General features: G+C 47.4%; 1 protein-coding gene across 3 annotated transcripts in view; it reads right to left on the minus strand.

The window, feature by feature from the left end:
- SCAP (SREBF chaperone) overlaps positions 1–6,146 on the minus strand; it is a 78,758-nt gene extending 72,612 nt beyond the window's left edge. For 2 of the 3 annotated variants that reach the window (XM_072653767.1, XM_072653747.1), the window contains exon 1: positions 6,004–6,146. The gene's annotated coding sequence lies outside the window, so the exon portion shown is untranslated. Of the gene's footprint in view, positions 1–5,198; positions 5,217–6,003 lie in introns of those variants that run through there. The other variant, XM_072653757.1, reaches the window with a different exon arrangement.
- Positions 6,147–18,613: the final 12,467 nt, after the last annotated feature.

Below are 18,613 nucleotides of genomic sequence, written 5' to 3' on the forward strand. Positions count from 1 at the left end.
ATTGATGGTAAGACTAAACTCCAACTTAAAAAATATGGATTCTACCAAATAGAAATCGAACTGAATCAGCACAAGGTTCAGCATATCCCTTTTCTACCAAATCCATTGTCCAGTCATGGTATACAGTTGTGAAGTAATCCCTAGTCAGAATAAAATAATGATACAATGCTTACTATGTGCAAAACCCTGTGCTATGCACTGGAAATACAAATAGAAAAGACAGGCCCTGCTCCCAAAGAGCTCACATTCTAATGGGGTAGACAACACACATTGAAAGCTTCACCTGCAAATAAGATGCAATGTTCTTGTTATCCTTAGGGTGCCTGACAAATCATATCCATCTCTGAGGCTGAACCCTTTGACAGGGCCAAGGCCTTTAGTGGCTGCTGCTCCTTCAAGAGCAGTTACCAGGTGGCAACCTACACAGGGATGCTTCCCAGGAGAACAGTTCAAATGGGGAGCTTCAAGCACTACCATTCCCTAGGCTCTTGGGTTCAGGGTCTTGATTTGTCTCCATCCAGGATCTGAGAGGAGAGGGAGGTCTAAATGGTGGTGGTGGAAGCCTGCCCTGCCTGAAACATGCTGCCCCCTATCACTTCCCCAGGGCACTCTGCTTACTGCTTCAGCTGGGCTGGCCAGCCTGCCCTATGGGAGTAGTTGGTTGGCAGGTGGTAGGGATAGCTGGCCCCCTTTCCACAGGAACTGCTTCCTAAGATGATGGCTGTGAGGGCTGGACTGAAAGCAGGACCAGTAGCACGGAGAGTGATGTGATCATCTGCCTACTGGTGGCAATTAGCTGGCAACTGTTGCTGGTGTGGATAAGGAAGATGAGCTCTTTCTTCACAATGGTTTCTCCCCTCAATGATGACTGTAGGGGCTGGGCTGGAACAGAAGCAGTTTAGTAGCCTGGGAGACCCTACTGTTGCCAAAGCTCTTGAGTTCAAGGTCCTGGAGATCCTATCAGGATCTGAGAGAAACTGTTGATCAATGGCTTCGCCTGGCCTGCACTCTGTGTAGCAACTGGTTTGTTCAAGTTTGTTACTTTTAGGTCTGAATTGTGTTATAAGGTCTTTCTTAAAAAGGAGAGTTTATGTTCTTTAATTCCATCACAGAAGTATGTACTTACCAGTAGAAGTAAGAGAGGGGCTGGGATCTGGGACCTGAACCATGGATTAATTTTAAAGTCACCAAATGTAAATGTCCTGTCTCACTACATCCTAGGCTATATATCTTCCCTCTTCCTGTGCTCATCACTTCTAACAAATTAACTTGCTTCAGAGCCCTATATGCTGGTCAAGTCTCCTTTTAAGCTGTACCCAATGCTAATACTGTCTTCCTCCTAGCCTAGCAAATTTCTCTTCATTCACCTCAGCAACTCCAGAAATGCCATCATCTCCCTTGGCCCTTCCCCTTCACACCCCCAAAATGCTATTTAAAACTTTAAATGTATGTAATTAATTACTTAATTCCATCCACTTCTGCAGGTACTCAGTACTTCCTTCTGTTACTTATCATGGCATGCTGGTATTCTTTGTTCATTAGTGTTTCCTGTCTTATATTAGAAAGACAGAGAAGAGAATGAAAATTAATATGGATTATCGTATCAGCCTGTCATAAATCAGTAGAAACTTAAATGAATTCTTTTAGGAGGAGTCTTTGGGAAGGACAAGCTTCCCGGTAGTCACCCAATCTAAAGAATCATGTCTACTTTTAAGTACAAATTTTAAGGCCAGTAGGTTCGGAAAATGGCAACCAGAATGGTCGGGGAATTGGAAAGCACCTCATATGAGGGGTTTAAGGAACTAGGCGTACCTTAACCAGCAGAAAAGACCACTTAGGTGGCAGAAGAATTGGGCTTACTTGGCACTAGCAGGCAGAAATGGAAGCAATGTGTGGAAGTTGCAAAGGATGATTTTAACTCTACAAAAAAGGAAATGGAAGTGATTGTTGAAAACTGAAAACAAATTAACAAATTTTGGGGGAAAAAAAGGAAATGTATGGCACAGAGTAAGCTCTTAATAAATGTTCCATCTAAAAATTAGAATTGTACAGAAGTGAAATTGGTTGCCTCCTTTGAGAAACAGCAAATTCTCCACTGTAAGTCCTAAAACAGCCTACATGCCTACTCCTAAGGCTCATCTAAAGAAGCTTCTCATTCATTCATCGGTTGTGTTCTATATGACATCCGAGGTTCCCTCTAACTCAGGTTCTGTAAATTATCAACATCTGTTAAAATTTTTCTTTATTTCTTGTCTCTTCTCTCATTTCACTTTTTAAACCTTTGCAATCTGGCTTCCTATCTCATTACCCAACCAAAACTTCTATCTCCAAAGTTATCAGTCTTCTCTTCCTTGACAAATCTGATGGCCTTTCCTCAATCCTCATCCTTCTTGATTCACCTGGAGCGCTTAAAACCACCAATCATCCTCTGTACCTCAAACTGGAACACTAATGCATTGCTGATGGAGTTGTGAACTGATTCAATCATTCAGGGGAGGAATCTGAAACTGTTCCCAAAGGACTATAAAACTGTGCATACCCTTTGATCTGGTAATATCATTGCTAGGTCTGTACCCTAAAGAAATCAGAAAAAAAAAAAAAAGGAAAAGTACCCACATATACAAAAATATTTATAATAGCTCTTTTCGAGGTGGCAAAAAATTGGAAATTGAGGGGTGCCCATCAACTGGGGAATGGCTGTTGTGGTATACAAATGTAACGGAATGCTATTATTCCATAAGGAATAATGAGCAGGCAACTTCAGAAAAACCTGCAAAGACTTACATGAACTAATGCTGAGTGAAATGAGCAAAACCATGAGAATATCATACACAGCAATGCTGTGCCATGACCAACTTTGACAGACTTAGCTCTTTCTCAGCAAAACAACGATCTAAGACAATTCCAAGACTCATGATGGAAAATGTTATCCACTTCCACAAAGAACTATGAATGAAATCGGAATGTATAAATCAAAGCATACTCTTTTCTTTGTCTTTTCTTTCTCTTGGTTTTTTCTTTTTGCTCTGATTCTTCTTTCACAACTTGACTAATATGGAAATATATTTAATATGATTATACGTGTATAGTCCATATAAGATTACTCGCCCTTTTGGGGAAGGGAAAAATACGGAACTCAAAATCTTACAAAAGTGAATGTTGAAAACTAAAACAAAAAAATAAAAAGAGAAGGGAACCTCTTTACACAAAAATTTTTTTAATAAAATAAAAAGTAAATAAATTCTCTTTCTTTGAGTTTTCATGTCATTGGTTATCTCCTGGTTGTCTGACTCCCCCTTCTGAGTCTCTTTGGTTCATTATCTGGATCAATTCCCTAACTGTGGATGTCTACAAAGGATCTACACTCACCCTGCTCTCTCATTTGGTGACCTCTTAAGTTCCCAAGGTTTAATTATCAGACATATGCAGATATCTCACAGATTTATATGTTCAGTCTTAGTCTCTTTCTTGAGTTCTAATCCCATCTCAAAGTCAACAAGTCCAAACCTGAACTTCCTATCTCCCCTAGGAGCCCTTCAGAATTTTCCTGTTCCTGTAGAGGGCACCACCATCCTTCCAATAAAAACATTCATCTGCCATATCTTGTCATTTTTACCTCCACAATATCTCTCACACCCAAATCCTCTCTATGCACACGGCCACCACCCTTGTTCAGGCCATCGTCATCTCAGCCACTCCCACAGCCTCTTAGTTGTCTCTCTAAGTCTCTCCCCTCTCCAATGAATGCTACACAGATCTGCCTAGGGAGACTTTTCCAAAGGGCAGCTTTTACTTGGTCATTCCCTTACTCAATAAACTCCAACTCCAGAGGCCCCCTATTGCTGCTAGGATAAAACTCTTCCTTTAGCATTTCAAGCTGGCCAACTTTACTACATTATTACACGTTATTCCCCTTTCCACATTCTAAAACCAGGCCAAACGGGCCTTCACGCTGTTCTCTCACTCCTCTCACTCCTTCCACCACATCTAAATCCCACGTTTCATTCAAAACTCAGCTCAAGCGCCACTGTCTACATGAAGCTTTTCCTAATTCCCCAAGCCCATCGTATCCTCGCTCCCCAAATTGTCTTGCAATTCTTTAGTCTCTCTTTTGCATGTTCTCAGGTATGCACCGTGCCTCAACGGAGTACTGGCTCCCTTTCTGATGCGCACCTGACGAGTGCCGGCCAGGTACTTAATGCGCCTGTGCATTAAATGACAAAACACCCTCCTTGTCCTCAGGGGGCTACCTACCTGCTGAGCCTGAACATGGAAAACTCACAGTACAAGCCACAGGGCCGGACAAGCGGCCCACGGACAGACGCCCAGGTTTAGAGCAGCGAGGATCCACAGCCCCCAAACACACGCGTGTAAAGCGTCCTCACGGCAGGGCAGGTCGGACGGCCGCCCTGCCTCCTGGTCCCCCCGCTGCTGACTTGCCTTCTCTGGGCACCGTCTCCTGTCCTACCAACCTGCGGCTTCCACAAGCACCTCCTCGGACAAAGGAACAACTAAGGCGCGCACCAGGATTGGGTCGTTCTGGGTTCTGTTCTCCAGGGCCCTGAAGCGGTAAGGCCCGGAGGGCTCGGTCCCTGGTCCCTGCGCGGCGGTCCCTCCGGACCTCAGTCTCCTCCTCTGACCCTTCTAAGCCCCTCCCCCGGCTCCAACCATGACCGAGGGGCAGAGCAGCAGACAAGCGGGCGATGCCCGTCAGCAAGGGCACGCTGCAGCGGTCACCCCGTAGACAGGGCACCAATCCTAGACCTCCCGCTGCCGCCAACGACTGCTACAAATGCGCTTGTTCAAAGACGAAGCACAGAGGGATGGCCACCTAGAGCTTTACCAAGCACTGAAAACCCTGGCTTATCAATGCCTCAAGCATGCCGGGTGTGGTTCAAGTCCCATCCCCACAACTTATCGATAACCTCAGGCACGCCACAGTCTGCGCCTCTGGGTCCCCACTCGCCACACCAAGGCTCCTTTCTCGTTTACTTAGTCACAAAGCGGCGCGGTGCAAGTACCGTGGAACCCCCACGCAATTAAAAGGGTGACAGAAGACAGGCTGTTCTGAGGGTCCTGAGACCCGGCCGGACCGGCCCGGACTCCGCGACTCAGGCCTCGGTTCACCCTCTGCACCCCAGGGGTCCAACCTTAAAGCCCCGCACCCCTTCCTGCGCTAACGCTGACCCGCAACGTACCCGTGAACACGGCGCCCCCCGCGACAACAACGACAAACAGAACCTCGGCGGGATGTTCTCGGAGGAGCCCAGCCCCGAGCCCATGCCCACGCCCCCGCCGGCCTGCCGCCGCTGGCACCGGGCAGCCTCCTCCGGTGACCGGGCACAGGGCAGGAGCTCCGGGGGGGCGGGGGCGGGCCGGGCTCCCGCTGCTCTGGGGGGCATCCCCCGCGAGGTCAGGGCCCGCGCCCAGGGCTTCTCGGTGAGTGCCGCGGTGGCTGCGGGCGCGGTGCGGGAGGCCCCATGACGGCCAGGGCCAGCCCGTCACTCTGGGGGTGCCACAGAGGACCAGACGCCTGAACACCAGGGGGCAGAGAGGGCCGAAGCCCCCCGGAAGAGGCCCGTCGGACCCCCTGCGGCTTCGGGGGCCCGGGAAGCGCTCCCCCCGCGCGTGCACACGCACAGAAGCGCGCGCAAACACGCATCCGAACGCGCGCGTGCGCACTCACGCACACGACTCAAGTTTGGCTCCGGCATTCCCACGGAGACAAGAAGATGCCGCGTCCCCCGCCTCGGTGCCCGGGAAGCGGGGGGGGCGGGGAGGAAGCTGCCGCAGAGCAGTCGGGAAGCCGCTCGCCGCCGCCCTTTCCCGCTCCCCGGAGCCCGGCCGGGGCCAGCCGCGGGGGAGCGCGGCCGCCCGGGCGGGCCCTCGGAGGGCAGGCAGGTGGGGGGCGAAGGGCCGGCACCACAGGTGGGCCGCGGCGCGGGGCGGAGGGAGGCGGGGGGCCACGCGCGGCCTAGAGCCCGGCGGAGGCAGCCACGTTACCTGCGGCGGCGGCGGCTCGCGGGCCGCGGGAGGGCCTGGGCTCGGCCCCGGGCGCGGAGGGAGGGACGCGAGGGACGCCCTCCGCTCGGACCGCGGCTCCCAGGCTCCACTCCGCTCTCCTCCCACTTCACCTCTCACCTCCTACCTTTCCCCTCCTCCCGTCCCGCCCACTCTCCCTCGACCCCGCCCCAGTCTCCTCTCTCCTCCGCTTCCCAGCCCACGCACGTGCTTCCGCACGCTTCCGCAGCGCCTCTAGCCCCGCCCTCTCCCCAGCCCCGCCCTCTCCCCGGCCCCGCGGTCGCTCGCTCGTGCGCACGCGCGGGCCCACGAGTCGGGAGGCGGAGGGCTTCGGGAGGGCCTGGGAGGTGGGCGGGGCTGGAAGTGTGGTCCCGGCGGCTCGCGCGCGCCCCCTGGCGCGTTGGTGCGTACCTGCAGCTCCCGCCCAGAATCCCGGCTAAGACGTGGGGCGGGCGGGGAAGACCTGCAGCGGTCAGAGCGGTGAGTGACCCTGGGCAAGTCACTCAAGTGACCCAGCGGCCTCGTTGTTCTCAGCGTGGAGGGGAGACGCTCACAGCCCCCAGCTCCGGGTGTCTGTAACGTGCGTAGCGCAGGCGGGCTCTGGATAAATCGGTGTGTGTCCCCTCGATGTGGATCGTGCGTGTGTCCTGACAGGTAAGTGTGTGTGTGCAGTGTAGACCGGCGGCTCCGTGGGACTGATGCACCTGATGAGGCCGGTCTGCGGAGCCGAGGCGGGGAGCTCACCTGCTGCATTGGAGGCGGAGAGCGCACCTGCGGGAGCCGAGGGGGAGAGCTCACCTGCTGCATTGGAGGCGGAGAGCTCACCTGCGGGAGCCGAGGGGGAGAGCGCACCTGCTGCATTGGAGGCGGAGAGCTCACCTGCGGGAGCCGAGGGGGAGAGCGCACCTGCTGCATTGGAGGCGGAGAGCTCACCTGCGGGAGCCGAGGGGGAGAGCGCACCTGCGGGAGCCGAGGGGGAGAGCTCACCTGCTGCATTGGAGGCGGAGAGCTCACCTGCGGGAGCCGAGGGGGAGAGCTCACCTGCTGCATTGGAGGCGGAGAGCTCACCTGCGGGAGCCGAGGGGGAGAGCGCACCTGCTGCATTGGAGGCGGAGAGCTCACCTGCGGGAGCCGAGGGGGAGAGCGCACCTGCGGGAGCCGAGGGGGAGAGCGCACCTGCTGCATTGGAGGCGGAGAGCGCACCTGCGGGAGCCGAGGGTGGAGAGCGCACCTGCGGGAGCCGAGGGGGAGAGCGCACCTGCAGGGAAGCTCCACGCACCCACCTGCTTCTTGGTATGGTGCGGTGCATAGACTGTATTTGCACCCGCATAGGCCTCTTCCGGGCTGATTATTAAGAGGGTCTGATGAGATCATCGTCCGAAAACCCTTAGCGCAGTGCCTGGCACAGAGGAAGCACTCTCTCAAGGGTCCTTATTTTAATTAGTTTAACTTTAATATGATTTCATAATATGGTAGGCATTATTTCTCCCCCCCCACACACACACCATTCACCACTCTCTGATATCTGCCCTCAGGAAGCTTACCATCTAGTGGGGGAGACGACATGCAAACCAATGCATACAAAGCAGATTATATGCAGGATGAGGGAAGGAATTAGAATTAAGAGAAGCTGGAGAAGGCTTCCTACAAGAGATGGGATTTTAGTTGGGACTTCAAGGAAGTCAGAGAGGTCTGTAGTCAGAGTAGAGGAAGAGGAGCGTTCCAGGCCCAGGGGACTATTAGAGGGGGTGCCCAGAGCCAAGGATGAAAGGTCTTGTTCCAGGAGGCCAGTGTCACTGGACTGAAGAGTTGTTGTTGGTTGTTGTGTTAGGGAGTGCAGTATAAAAAGACTGGGAAGGGAAACGAGAGCTGGGTTATAAAGGGCTCTGAATGCCAAACAAAGCATTTTGTATTTGCTCCTGCAGACAATAGAGAGCCATGGGGGAAGGAGGGGAGCACTGTTTGGACCTGTGTTATAGGAAAAATCACTTTCATGACTGAATGGAGAATAGATGGAGTGGGGAGAGTCTTGAGGCAGGTAGACACACACCCAACAGGCTACTACAACAGTCCAGGCCTCATGGCCTACAACAGGGTCCGTCTCAGTATCAGAGAAGAGAAGGAGGCATATTGGAGAGATGTTGCAAAGGTGAAATCTACAGGTTTTGGCAACAGCTTGAACATGGGGGCTAAGAGAAAGGACCCTAGGATGACTCTTGGGTTGTGAGCCCAAGGGAGGATGGTGTTGCCCTCTAAGGGCAGGTATTGGGGGGAAGGATAAGGAGTTCTGTTTTGGACATAGTAAATTTAAGATGTCTACTGGACATCTGGTTCTAGATGTCTGAAAGGCAGGTGGAGATTAGGAGAGAGATTCAGTCAAGAAACGCAGATTTGGGAAGCATCAGCATAGAAATGGCAGTGAAATCCATGGGAGCTGAGGAGATCACCAAGTGAAGTAGCATAGAGGGAGAAGAGAAGGGAGTCCAGGACAGAACCTTGAGGGACATCTCCTATTAGAGGGTGTAACCCAGAGGAGGATCAGTCAAACAGGTAGGAGAACCAGGAGAGAGTGACGGCCTGAAAACCAAGGAGGAGAGGGGGATCAACAGTGTCAAAGGCTGCAGAGAGGTCAAGGAGAATGAGGACTGAGAAAGGGCCACTGGAGTTGGCAACTAAGAGATCATTTTTGGAGAGAGTAGCTTCTGCAGAATGGCCAGATTGTAAGGGGTTAAGAAGAGTGTGAGGAGAGAAAGTGAAGGCACCTACTGTAGGCTTGAGGCATTTAAGGGCAGAAGAGGATGATGGAAGGGATGGAAAAGTCAAGGGAGGTTTTTTTCAGGCTCAGTGGGAAACATGAGCATGTGTATGGGCAGTGGGAAATGAGCCAGGAGAGAAGGAAAGGTTGAAAATAAGTGCAAGAGTGAGGATGACAGAGGGGGCAGTCTGTTGGAGGAGATGGAATGGAATGGGATCACTTGAACTGGTTAGCCTTGGTAAGGAAGGAGCAAGGTCCCTTCATCATGTGAGACATGGATGAAGGAGCAGACATGTTTGTTAATTAATCCTACAAGCGTAGAGGATGAAATATCAAGTAAGACCGATGAAAGCTGCTAAAGGTCAGACAGTTTTTCTATAACAAACCCTTTCCTCCAACAAAAACAGTGGAGCTACAACATTTAGACTCACTGAATAATGTGAGACAGGATCTCTAAAGAAAAGAAAGAGAGAAAAAATGCTGAGCTAGACTAAGCGTACAAAGATGTCAGGATCATATGTGGCCCTGAAGCGACACCACAGGGGAAAGAACTGTTCAACAGTCCTCTGATTTTTAAAATCATGTGAAATAAGCAGGAAAATGTTTTCTTGTCCAAAGTTTTGTCTTGTTTTGTTTTGTTTTTTTGTTTTTTTTAACCAGTAGCACAGGGTGTTGAGGGCTAGGATGGAGTGCTGTTGGCAAGGTCAGGATAGAACTTCGGGAAACCTGTTCTTTGAGACTGTGCTCATGACCATCCAGAATGACTCTCCAGGGCCGCTTCCCCCCACCCCCCCACCCCCAGTTGCTATCTCCAAGAGATAAACAAGAGAACTACAAAATACTACAGAATACAAGGGATATGTAAAATAGATGCCCTTTAAGCTAACATTCTTTAAGACAATAAGACTGGCCAAATTACTAGGACAGGACAGGAGAGGAGTAAATTGTCGTAGACTTGCAGTTTCTGTCTCTGAATACCCTGACCCTCCTATCAATAAATGGAGTTGTCCTGTCCTCTCCTGCCTGCCTATGTGTCTTTCTTTTTCCCTGCTGTCACTGAGCCACATGGGGATGCCGGCTGTCCATCACAGCAGGGGGTATCCAGTACGGAGTCCAAATTGAAGAGGAATTTTCCTGTAAGGGAACTCTTGTTTATGCAAGTAATTACACTGATTACATCAGGGCCTGAAAGACTGCAGAAGTTCTCCAGTGAAACTCATAATCACCCAAAAGAACATGGACTAACAATTTACTCGGGAAAAACCAAGTGGATGATAGTATATTATCTAAATTACAATAGAAATTGGAAGGACAGCCCTTAGAGTAGGTCCATTTCTTGGACAGATATGTCAGCCAGGCAAAGCCCCCCCTCAAAGTACAGAGGAGTCCAAGCTGAGCTGAAGACACAAACATTTTATTAGGAGGAAAATCAGACACTAGTGTTGAGGAACCCCAGTACAAAGTACAAAGGAACCCATGCCTAGGACAGGCAGGAGCAGTTTCTACTTGAAAACCACAAAAGGGAGATTCAGGGAGGGATTACATAAAGAATGGACAGTCTTTCCCAGCAACAGATAGGACACAGAAGCAGGATGTTTTGTAGGTACTTTCACAAATATGGCAGATGGAAAATGAACCGGGTCCATAATTAAACTGGAGGAAGAGAGTGGACTAGATTGTATTTGGAAGATTGTGCAGTGTTTTAAACAACTAGAAGTTTTTCCATAAAACAAACTCATCTTTTTAACACCAGTATTCTTTAGTAAAGATTACAAATCATGACCTATCATGATTTCCAAAGACTAAAAATTAAAGGTCACCCAAGAAGAAAGACATTGGGCTTGTATGCAGCTGCTGCTATGTGTAACCAATAAAGAGTCATGCTTAGGAGGCAGTGTAGGAGAGATCCTCACAGAGATAGACCAGAAAAAAAGGTGTATTTAGAGGAAAGGGTAACAGGTGGATAGTCCAGAAACCCAGGGAAATAGCTAAATATGAAAAAGTCAACAAATGTATGGTTGAGTCATGGGATTCAGAGAGAAAAAAGATAAGATTCTTACAAGTTCAAAAGGGAAAGGTCACAGGTTTTAGTGGGACTCAAATAATATTAAGACCTAGAGAAAGGGTCCCAGAACACTCGGTGTATTCACTGTGGAGAATTCGCTGGAGAGTATGAACAAGAGTCACACAAGAAAAGAAGGCCAGATGTGTTGCAATTTGCATTAGTGGAGGGATTTTCCCTATTGATAAGATCACTGAACCATTTACAAAATCAATCAACAAGCATTTTTGAGCAGTTCCTATGTGCCAGGCACTGTGGTAGGTGCTGAAGATAGAAACACAAAGACTGAAACAATCCCTACTCTCGATATGATACTCTCTTATCAATAAAAGGCAGTTGAGCACAATGGAGGAAGTGAATAAGGGTAGTAGCAGTTGGGCTTCGTAGAGAAGGTAGTACTTGAATTATATCTTTTTTTTTTCTTTTTTTGAGGCAATTGGGGATAAGTGACTTCCTCAGAGTCACACAGAGCTAATAAGTGTCTGAGGTCAGATTTGAACCAGGTCCTCCTCACTCCAGGGCCAGTGCTGTATCTTTGTGTCACTTAGCTGCCCCTCCTTGAACTGCATCTTGAAGGAAATGAGGGATTCTGTGAATCAGAGGTGAGGGAGCAAGCCCAAGAGGTCAGCCAGTGCAAAGGCACGAAGAGGGAAGATGAAGTAGGTGTGTATGAGGAAAAAGGCTCTCCAGTGTGAGGAGGAGAGTGATGCAGAATGATGCTGGAAAGACAAATTAGGAACAGCTTGTGACCACCTTTAAAAGCCAGAAGAGTTAATATTTTATCTGGGGACAGTAGGGAATTTATTGAGTAGGAAGATCACACAGTCAGAGCTGCTCTGTGGAGAATGGGTCCAAGTGGAGATAGAATGGAGGCCAGCCTGAACTAGAATGGTGGATGTATGTATGAAGAGAAGAGGTCAAATGAAGAGAGGTGGTGTAGGTAGAAATGGTTGTACTCGGTGATGGATTTGGATATTTGGTTGTGAGGGAGAATAAACAGTCAAAGAGGACTAGGAGGTTATAGGAGACTTAGAGACTGGAAGAATGATGGTGCCTCACCAGAAACAGGGGTAAGTTTTGGAGAGAAGATGTTGAATTCTGTTTGGGGCTTGTCTAGTTTGAGATGTCCCTGGGACATTCAGTTAGAAATGTCCCAAAGGCAAGAGGTGATGCAGTACTGGAACTCGGGAAAGAGAGTAGGACTGGAGATTGGTAGATAGATCGATCAAATGATCGATCAGTCAAGATCTGTGATTCGCCTACATAAAGAATGACAATTAAATCTCTGGGAGATGATGAAGAGAGGGAGGGAGGGTGAAACAGACAGACAAGAAAATTCAAGACATAGCCACAGTTGGGTGTGGTTGTGGATGATGAATCAGCAAAAAAGTCTGAGGTGGAGCAGTCTGACAGACAGAAGGAAGATTGAGAGAGCAGTGTCCTGAAAACCCAAAGAGGAGAGACCATTGGGGAAGAAAAAGTGGGGAGGGCTGAGAAAAGACATTTGGCAAGTAAGAGATGACTGGAAATTCTGAGGAAAGCCATTTCAGATGAGTGATGAGGTAGATGATAGAGAAAGGGTTGAAGAGGGTGTGACTGCGGAGAAGGTAGAAGCAATGACTAGACACAACCTTTTCTAAGCACTGAAACAAGTCTGTGTCTGTGTATGTACGTAGGCACACACAAATGTATGTCCGTATACATTTATTATGTGCCAAGCACTGCGCTAAGTGCTAAGGCTACAGATATAAATAAAAGGAAGATGGTCCCTGTCCTCCAGGAGCTTCCAGTCCAATAGGAATGACAACACAGAAAAGGTAGGGAAGAAGGAAAGGGGAAGGGAGGAAAGCATTCTGGAGAAGTCCAGAAGCAGTGCAGCCAGTGGGAAATTGGGAGATGCCTCCTTAAACCGAGACTTTGGAGCTCATCATGTGAGGGGAAGAGCATACTGATGAGATGTGAGGACCAAGGCCGACTTGATCCTGCAAGATGACAAGATTTCCCAGGATTGACCCTGGGACATGATGGAGAAGTTCCAAAGCAGTTACAGAGGAGGAAACTGAGGGCCAGAAGGGGTAACCTATAGTTTGTGGCAAAGCTGGGATTCAAACTGAGCCCTTCTTTCCATAGCAACAAGTCTGTTTCCCCTTCCTTCTCCTCCCTCCTCCTGTATGTATAAATGTACATGTATAGAGAGAAGGGGAGGGAGGATCATAAATGAGCAGAGCTGGAAGGGACCTTGTTATTGATCAGTCATTTCAGTCATGTCTGACTCTTCATGGCCCCATTGGGGGGTTTTCCTGGCAAAGATGTTGGAGTGAGTCACCATTCCTTCTCCAGCTCATTTTACAGATGAAGAAACTAAGTGTCTGAGGCCAGAATTGAACCCAGGAAGATCTTCCTGACTCCAGGCCCAGGACTCTATCCACTGTGCCACCTAGAGACCACCAAATTTAATCCACACATTTCACAGGTGAGAAAACTGAGGCACTAAGCGATATAAGTGAATGTGACCATCCTCCCAGATTCCCAGCCTCAGAGCCATCCTTGACCCTTGCCTCACCTGCTCACCATAATCTAATTAGTTACTAACTCTTCCCAAAATAGTTCCTCCACAATATTGCTCTCATCTGTCCCTTTATTTCTACTCCAGTAGCTACGTTTTGTTCTGACCCCAATAGCTTTCTACCTGCATGTCTGTAATAGCCTCCAGACTGGTCACCTGTCATTTCCCTACTCTCTCCGCAGCTGCCAAAATTCTCCTAGGATAAAGATCTTACCATGACCCTCCTTCCTTAACAGACTTCTGTAGCTCCTTGCTCCCAGCACAAAACAGATGCCTTGGCGTGCCATTCCACACTCTTGTCTCCTGCCTGCCTTTCCAGCCTCACTTCGTCGTGTTCCCTGTATGGTCTACGTGTGGCCTTGAGAACAGGTTCCCTGCCCCTGGTCTACATTTTAACCAAACCACACCACTGGCTGTTTGGGGGACTCAAACTTCAGCCGCCACAGAGTTTTTTAGAGGTTCATCTGTTGTTTTTTTAGTTGTTTTTCCCTTCACACATTTCCCTTCACACAAGCAGCCGTCACACATGCCTGAAACTCCACCCCTCAGAATCCTTGCCTTGCTTCAAGGCTTAACCCAGATGCTCCTTGTCTTATGAAACTGATCCCTCCAAAGGTCAGTGCTCTCTCCTTCCCCAGATTATCATGTACTTACGTGTTATATTCTCCTAGACGATGAATGGGAGGTCTTGGAGCTCAGGAATGGGTCTTTTGTGTGTGTATTTGTATCCCCAGAACCAAGCACGATACTTTGGACTCAGAAGATGCTTAGTAAGTGCTTATTGAATTGAGTTGGATTCACTAAAATCTAAGGGTCCTACCCAGTGCTCCATTTTACAAATGGAGAAACTGAGTTGTCAAGGTAACACTCATAAATACTTGGCAGTACAGAGAACAGGGCTCTTCTCCTACCACTATACCATGTTACTTGCCTAATATTTAAGGATATGATTTAAACTGGAATAACTGTCTGAACATCTATAAAAACCCAGGTCCTGTGATTTATTAGAAGAAAACTGGCATAAGGTTTTAAAAAGAAAACCAGTAGACCTACAATCTAAATTAATATGAGTCAGGTTAAGATCTTTCCCTTTAAAGACAGGTAACCCACACTTTATATTCAATGCATGTTGGGGGTGTAAGCTCAGTTCCATGTGGACAGTCTCAGGCAGGTAAAGGTGAGGACTTCTAAACCTTAGAGTTCTCATGAGGCCCCCCAGGGAACAGCTGGGAATTGAGGTGTGAGACCCGGGCTATCTCGTGCATTTCCGCCTCTTCCCCGTGGGAAACTTGCTGGGGAAGAGCATCCCCGCCCTTGAGATTAATCCATGGTCTGAGCACACCTATTGTTGTCTAACAGGCACGGTATTCACGTGCAAACTATGCAGCGGGAGAGCTTAAGTAGGGTCAGGAAAGCCTGAAGGCGCTCTTAGCGCTGAGGGGCCCTTAGAGGACAGAAGGCCCCTCTTCCCTCTCTCTTCTCTTCCCTCTCCCCTCTCCCTCTCCCGCTTCCATTCTCTTACTGTAAGATCTTTGCCTCCTTGGGAGATTTCTCTCTCCTCAGGAAGAATTCCCCCTGCACATGTAACCAAGACCCTGAATAAAGCCTAACCCTTGTTCGACTCTGGAAAGTCTCTTCTCTCATACGTTTATCCGGTTTGGCCAGCCGAAGACCTGGGATAGGTAAGGTAAGACTCGGGTAGCCCTTAGGCCTCTAGGCCTGACAAATGCAGTTTCCAGAGTTAACAAGTTCATAGTTAATATTTCAACAAGCTCCCATGCTCACCACTCAGAACAAAGTCTAAACAATACTAATGCCAAGAAATCTCCTGGCCCTTTTTTCAATGTTTTAATTGACCAGATTAGATTTTAGGTTGGATGCATTATGTACCCAGCTGAGAATTCCTAAAATCTATGGGAGGCCCATCTCCAGATTGCATTGTTTAGCAAAGTAGATTGTCCAGTCGGTGAGTATTTTAGCTTTGCAATTCCTCTTTCAAAAGCCGCACCATGAATGATAATATCCCCAAAGATCAATTTACTTGTGGCCTTCACAGCTGAGTTTAAGATCTCCAATTATCATCCAGCGTTTCTGAGAAGACCCGTTAATAAACATATCTGACCTTGGTAAGTCTCTCTGCTGGCTTGAGTATTCCATTTGTGGCTGTTTGCATGACTTTGCCCGAGCTTTGTGGTTTCTGGCATTCATTATCTCATCAAGAGGTAGGACAGTCAGTTCTCTGTTTTCCTATGCAAAGAGCAGTGGAGACAGGCCTCCAGTTCAAACCAAAGCATCTCCAAAATAACAGCATGAACAGCGTGCTCGTGAAAAGTAATGGGTTGCCCCTTATTGGAAGTCTTCAAGCAAAGACTTTATTTTCCAAATATGCATTGGTAACCCCTTAGGAATCTTCAAACTCTGAAATTCTATGATTCCATAGGCCACAAGATGTTAATTGAGGAAATTGAAGATAACCTCATTCCATCTTAACTCTCAGTATTCAAGTTATGTTTGTATTCTGGTTAAATAATCAGACCTATTGTCTAAAGATACAGACTAATTCCAGAAATTCCTCTTAACATAAGGTTGTAATGATAAAGTTGTTTGACCATTTTCTTTGATTTGATTTGAGGTTAGTTGTTCCAGAATAGGTGGAGAGTCTCACCTCTCTATCCAGATTTCACATACAGGAAACCTCATCAAACCGCTGTCAATCTGGCATTCAGGTCTATTAAATCTACTCCTCAGTTCCCTGAATTCCCATATGTCAGTGGATGGTTATTTAGAGATTAAAGCATTCAGAAGACTATCACGTTGGTTCCATGATAGACAGTTTGGTGTAAGAGAAAATCTTAGTTTCAGGATAGCCAGCTTGGTGTAGGGAAGCCCCATTTGAACTTGCTCTGCATGCAAATCTAGATTAGACACATCCTTCCTAAACCTCACTTTTTACCTTTAAGAATAATACTTATACCACCTAATCACAAGAACATTGTGAGGAAAGTGAATTGTTTCCAGTAGTAGTAACATTGATTACATATTAGATGAGAGGCAGCACAGAATGGTGTAGTGGATAGACAGGAGTCTTAAACCCAGAAAGACTTGGGACTAGGTATATGACCTAGTCTCCTTGTTTCTGTTCAGTCGTGTCCAACTCTTCATGACCCCATGGACTATAGCAGCCCAATATGGCCCATGGGGTTTTCTTACCAAAGACACTGAAGTCATTTGCCATTTCCTTCTCCAGTGGATTAAGATTAGGTGAGTTGCCCAGGGTCACACAGCTAGTAAGCATCTGAGGCTGGATTGGAACTCTGGTCTTCCTGACTCCACCTGCTGAATCACCTGGCTGCCTGATCTAATCTCTGTAGCCAGTGCCAACACACCTTCTTTGGAGCATCACTCTACTTCATACAAAGACACATAGCCTAACATCCTTGATTGATGCAATAGAATTGTTGTTAGCTGGTTAAGTGTGGGGAGGGGAGGAAAGAGAGTGGACCGAGGGTGGACCAATTTATTGACTCAACTGACCCTCCCCTCCCCCTTAGCATATATAATTCCACACCTAAAATATTGCCAGCACTGCCAGGATTGGTCAAGAAAAGTTTATCTGGGCTAGAAGAAAAACAGTAATCTAGTTTTTGTTAGTGAAAGAATTTAAGGCCTTTCTATTCCATTCCATCTAAGAAGCAGACTAGATTGACAGTTATACCCAGCCTATAACGAGAAGAGCGCACACTTAAATAAGGCTTTGCAGTTTGCAAAGTGTTTTCCTGTTGCCAGTAGTACTCATCTCATTTTATAGAAGAGAAAACTGAGGTTCTGAGAGGATAGATGACTTGCCTGTGGCCAAACAGCCAGTGAGTATCAGAGGTGGAATTTCAACCCATGTCTCCTGACTCCAAATCTAATACTCTTCCCAGTACACCACCTATGTCCATGGTTGGAATAGTGAGGTGAAAAGAGGGAAAGCCCAAGGAGTAAAGCAATTAACTTGGAAGAAGCTTAGAAAGGAGTGTTATACCAAAGGACAGTATCAGGGTTCATTGATAATAACAGTGTTATTGGTCTAGAATCCACAAACAGGCAAATGAACCACCTAAAACTGCACATGATATCCATATAAAGGGTCAGTGCCTTTGTTTTTAAAAGGGGAGAGGGGGTGGGAGAATCCTTTTAAAGCTGTGTCTCAAAAAAAGGTCTATTCTGGAGGCAGGCACATGCACATGTATTTACACATATGTGCAGATGTATATATAGATGTACATCTGTGTGTGTATGAAATAACCCAATATAAAGAGCCTAGGAAATGAAGTCCAAGAACTTGGGGCTCAAATTCCAGTTCTCCCACTTATTATCTCTATGACCTTAGGCAAGCACCTAACATCTCTAGGCCAATTTCCTCTGTAAAAGGTGAGAATCACATGAGATTGGCAGAGATGACAAAAAATGAAAATCACAAATGTTGGGACTTTCAGAAAACAAGCACATTGATTTGTTGTTGAAGAAACTGAATGCAGCCATTCTGGCAAGCAATTTGGAATTGTATCCAAAAGTACTAAACGTGTGTGTGTGTGTGTGTGTGTGCATAAAAGAGATCAAAGAAAGAGGAAAAGGACCCATCTGAACAAAAAGTTTTATAGCAGTTTTTTTTTGTAGTGGCAAAGAGCTGGAAACTGTGGGCATCCATCAGTTGGTGAATGACTGAGCAAGTTATGGGACATGAATGTGGAATGCTATTGTGTCTTAAGAAATGATAATAAAAATCATAGCTATCACTTATAAAACACTTTAAAGCGTGCAAAGTTCTAGATTTGATATTCATAACTCTGGGAGGCAGGTACTATGATCATTCCCATTTTGCAGATGAGGAAACAGGATGAAGGAGGGTAAATGACTTACCCAGGACCACTCAGGTAATATAGGTCCAGGGTGACATTTGAATTCAGGTTCAGCATTCTATCTACATATATGTGTGTTTATGTATATATACACACGTATAATGTGTATGTGTGTATATTTGTGTGTATGTATGCATTGTGTATGTATATATCTGTATTACACACACATACAGACACACAGACACACACACACACATTTACATGAAGTAAAGCTTAACTGTTTTATCGCAGTAGCCTTAGAGAGATATAGGTCCATCTGATTTTATGCTGAAAAGGGGCTTGGAAAGCAAAGACGCAGGGCATAG

Source organism: Notamacropus eugenii, chromosome 1, assembly GCF_028372415.1.
Source record: "Notamacropus eugenii isolate mMacEug1 chromosome 1, mMacEug1.pri_v2, whole genome shotgun sequence".
Taxonomy (NCBI): domain Eukaryota; kingdom Metazoa; phylum Chordata; class Mammalia; order Diprotodontia; family Macropodidae; genus Notamacropus; species Notamacropus eugenii.